The following is a 5,063-nucleotide window of genomic DNA, read 5'->3' on the forward strand; positions in this document are numbered from 1 at the left end:
TGAGGACCATCTGTCACAATAACAAATTGTGCTAGATAATAAATTGTCCTAGAAATTATTGCGATAAACAATAATATTGCTGTTTTGAGACCATTTTCAAGCAATGTCACAGTGATGACCCAATAATGCAAGAACATATTCTCACAGATCAATAAACTTTACATTATAATGAACATTTAACACTGGAACTGGAAGACATTTTAAATATCCATCATAAAAAACAGAAACAACTAATCAAATTAATTATTGTCCTTCAAAATAAGCGCAAATTGAAACCAAAGCACCAGACTGAAAACTTTTGTCATCCAGTTTTTGGGTAGAAAGTGAGAAAAAAGAAAAAGTAAATCAATTAAATGGAAATTATAGGGCATTTTAATTTATGTGATTGATTAATTGATTGATTGATTGATTGATTGATTGATTGATTGATTGATACATACATACAGGCTTAGACAGGACGTGTAGAAAATTACTGGCATCTCTCTGTTAACGACCAACAAATCCTGCCATAACTGAAATAACTAGAAACCAACAAAAGTAGTAATACATGAAAATTTACTGAAAAAGAACCTATGAAAATCAGATACTGCTTTTAAATTGTAGCTCAACTAAATTATTAAAAAAAAATAATAATAATGAAACAAGCCTCGACAAAAATGACGATACCTGTGCTTTAATATTTTGTTGCACAATCCTCGAGGCAATCAAGCAGTTTCTGTAGCTACAAACGAGACGTCTTTACCCGTCCACAGGCATTCTGCTCCACTCCTCATGGACTAACCCTTCCAGTTGTCTCAGGTTTGATGGGTTCCTTCTCCAGATGTTTAACAGGATTTAGATCAGGGCTCACCCGGTTCAGAATAGTCCAATGTTTTGCTCTTAGCCGTTCTTGGCTGTTTTTAGCCATTTTGGGTCAGCATCCTGTTGACTCTGATGTACTTTGACCTTGAGTTCACCTTTAATTTCTTTGGAGGCTGTTCTGATTAATTGGTTATATTTGTTGTATCTTTTTCTTTAATTTGTCATCAACTTTCCTTTTGTGACCATCAATTTATTTTTAAAAAGAAATCACAAGGGACAGAAAATATACTGCTCAAAAAAATAAAGGGAACATTTCACTTTAATTTTGTGTGTGGCTCCAAATCCAGGCCTCCATTGGTTAATAAATTTGATTTCCATTGATGATTTTTGTGTGATTTTGTTGTCAGCACATTCAACTTTGTACAGAACAAAGTATTCAATGAGAATATTTCATTCATTCAGATCTAGGATGTGTTATTTGAGTGTTCCCTTTATTTTTTTGAGCAGTGTATTTTCATATGCTTGCATTTGTTTCAGTCGTCCATTCTGGGAGTTGACTTGAATTTAAAGTATGAATAAATTCAAGCTGTGAAACAACAGAAGGCCGGCCCTGGGGGGCTGACATCACTCTGATCTACGGAGGCCCAAAGAGCGCATTGGTGAAAAAAAATAAAAATAAATCCAGATATTCCAAAAGATTAAATCATCATAAAACATAAAATTTAATTAGTCAATAAAATCAATTTATCGCTCAATACTAAACATCCAGGCAGATGATCAAAGTGTATTTATGAGTTAAAATGGTCTACTCAATAAATTTCAAATGCTACTGGATTTGACGTGTCACACAAAGAGAACATGAACGTAATGTTGGTCGTTCCAGGATCATGTCTAAAAAACTTTAACTGTGTCCAAAAACAAAAAGCATCCAATATGGAAGACGGCAAGAGAACAAATGGGAATTACATAACAATAACATTTCATTACCCACCATCACGCCACATAGAATACCGACTAAGGCAAACAAAAGTTTCCTCTGATGTCTCTGAAGTACCGCTGCACGTTTGCAGGAACGATGCTTGGATTTTTATGAATGTGCACCATTCCGTTTTCATTCGGCAAGATTCCTTTTTCTAGAAATTCCGAGCGCAAAAAGCTGCATTTCAGGAGCGTTTGTTACTCGTTTGCTCGCAGGAGCGGAAGGTTATTGTGCACCGGCAGCAGTGGAGCTATAGCACGAAAGCTGGCCTGTGAAAAAAAAACAAAAACACACATACACACACACACACACACACATACACACATACACACACTCTGCTGTTACGCTGCAGAATACTGTATGTATTAAAGGAGAGCCGGTACTGACTGACAGGAGCAGCTGGACAGGGAAAAAGGTCAACCAGAGTTAATCAGCTACAATCAGCATCAGATGAGACGGGGTTGAAGGAGGGGTCGGCACGAGTTTCTGTGTATGTCAAGGAACCAATCAAATGGAGCTAAATCTCCTGCACACGCAAACGGTTCTGATGGCCAAAGCATAAAAGGCCATGCAGATAAGAGAAAACCCAGAGTTGCATCAGAAACGGATTCAGAGAAATTCAGATTAAAACGTGTCAGGAGAACGTGTGCGCACAAAAGCCTGCACAACGTTCAGGCTTTCAGCGACTTTGATCCCGACAGGTAGAACCACTCCAACAGCCCGGCCCGGCCCGGCCGAGTCAGGGGCTGGCCCCTCACACAGCTGTACCAGTACTCATCCATTTTTAAACACCTGCTGACAAAAGCTTTCAGACTCCAGCTCTAATATAGAAATCTACATTTTTCCCTCTAAGAAAGATACACACTTCAACTATATTCTACGCTGGGGGAAAAAAGCACATGCAGCAGTTTAGAGGACCAAAGTCTTTCAGAACCGACCGCTTCGCTCCTTCACTTTTCTATATACTTGAGTGTTTTAGGCTGAAGACTCAACAAGGATGCTTTCTAGTCATACCCTCTACAAACACTGTCCTGACTTTGAAATCGAGAAACTCATCCATGTTTTTATCTTTAGTCACATTGCATTGATTCTTCACAGTGTCTTCACAGCTCTGCAGCTGCTGATCCAGAACGCTGCTGCTCGAGTTCTCACTAAAACCAGGAAGATGGAGCACATCACTCAGTTCAGAGAACAGATTTTAAAATGATTCTTTTAGTTTATAAACCACAGCAGCATTAAAGATCTGCTGCTGTGGTATCAACCTTCCAGACCTCCCAGGTCTTCTGGTTCTGGTTCTGCTCTGCATCCCCAGAACCAGAACCAAACATGGAGAAGCAGCATTCAGCTATAGTTGACAACGCGTCTTCGATTCTCCAAACTGGTGGAAAACCCGTCGGCTCTCAACAAAGCAGCGAAGTTTGAAAGCATCGAACTGAACCAGTTCAAGAACGAGCGTTATTTCAGAGGACGACCATTATTGGGAGAGACGCACCAATCAAGAGTTTTGTCATCAAATTCGGCTTCCTGGTTTGTCTTCATGCTTTATCCATCCATCCATTTTCTGAACACCCTTGTCCCTCAGTGGGGTCGGGAGGGGTGCTGGTGCCTATCTCCAGCTAACGTTCCGGGCGAGAGGCGGGGTACATCCTGGACGGGTCACCAGTCTGTCGCAGTCTTCATGCTTTATTTTCATGTAAATTGCATAATCAATAATACAATAAGAAATTAGAACAGCATTTGTGATGTTTTTCCTGTTCTGCTTAGGGGAAGGGGCAACGTCACACAGTGTGTGTATGTGTGAATGAGGAAAGCTGACATTCACTTACAGGTCATATGTCATTTCTATGTTTCTGAGTCTATGCTGAGGCTGTGGAGCACTTCTTCTTTTTGCTCTGTCTTACACACACTACTACACACTCACTGCTAAATTTATTTAGCTACATGTGTTCAGTGCAGCGATCAGTCCAAGAAGCAGGAATCTGACCGTCACCCATAACCAGAAAACACCTGCTTCCATCCGGAACCTCACAGGAAAACTAAACAAACTCAAGACAACCGTTTTCTAAATGTTCGACAGCTTTGAAAACATTACAATTATTATCAGATAATATAATTTGTCTCGAACATAACCAGGGAGGCCAGGTAAGCCCTTTAGTAGAAGGTCTTTTTCTCTCACTTTCACCAATAAAGAAAAACATGTTTGGCAGACAGTTATTGCCATGGCGATGGACTCATCAACCTTGCTCTGGAGTGTTTACCCATGTTTAAAAGAAGTACATGCTAATGTTAGTGTAACAGTGTTAAGGTTTTGGAGGTAAAGTTGACCTCAAAAGGGAAGTAATTCTGCTAAGCTAAGCAGCTGCTGGTTGTATGTATATATCGGTATCAGGATGTCTTCTGCGTTTCCTTCTTCTCGCGGTTTTACAGTAAAACGCTGCAGGTAGCACTAAGGGATGGATATTAAGAATATCTTTTTCTGTATCGAAATGGACTTGTATGGGTTTTCAGCATAAATCTAAAAGTCCAACAAAAACAGGATGCTGGCAAACCTGAGACGACCAAACCAACTGTGAAGCCAAAGTGGTTTCAAAGTGACTTGAGGGCAAGAAAGGAAAGATTTAGGAGATCATTACAAAGCCCTGCTAAAAAAAACCAAAAAAAAAAACAGACTGAGCAAAGTTGAACAGGTGGCCTTTAAATCGGACCCAATAATATCTGGCTCTGAAGAAGGAATGGGCCAAAGATTCAGCTGCGTACTGCAGGTAGAAGCTGCTGATAAGATTTCCTAAAATTTTGACCCAAAGTAAAACAATTTAAAGCCAATTCAAAAGCAAATCGATGCAGACTTCTGAGTATGAACAAAAATAAATAGTAATAGTAATAATATTAATAATAGACACTTTGTCATTTTGTTGAAATCTGGCAAAGAGAAAGAATTTTGAAAATGCCCCGATGTAAAATAGTACATATTGTGAAGTTACGTACAAATGTACAAATGACTAAATTAATGGGACTTCAGCACAAACACCTCTCTGCTGTTCAGTTAAATTATATTTTCACAAACATTACACAGGAATCATCCCTAAATACCTTAAAACACACAAACAAAACCTTTGTTCTGAACAGAAAGCTGGGAGGTGTCAATCCAAACACACTACAGGAAAACATAGAGAAGGAGTCGAGTACCTTCATATCGTGTCACGTTACAACCAAATTTTCTTTTTTTTTTTTTTTTTTTTTTTTTTTTTTTTTTTTTTTTACAAAATTTTTATTGGGTTTTTGG

At 38.9% G+C, this 5,063-nt stretch overlaps 1 protein-coding gene across 6 annotated transcripts in view; it reads right to left on the reverse strand.

Annotated features, from left to right (window-relative positions):
* lpp (LIM domain containing preferred translocation partner in lipoma) overlaps positions 1–5,063 on the reverse strand; it is a 208,967-nt gene that overhangs the window by 98,765 nt on the left and 105,139 nt on the right. The window lies entirely within an intron of this gene.

Source organism: Poecilia latipinna, unplaced genomic scaffold (assembly GCF_001443285.1).
Source record: "Poecilia latipinna isolate Pla-1442-1.1 unplaced genomic scaffold, P_latipinna-1.0 Scaffold352, whole genome shotgun sequence".
Lineage (NCBI taxonomy): Eukaryota > Metazoa > Chordata > Actinopteri > Cyprinodontiformes > Poeciliidae > Poecilia > Poecilia latipinna.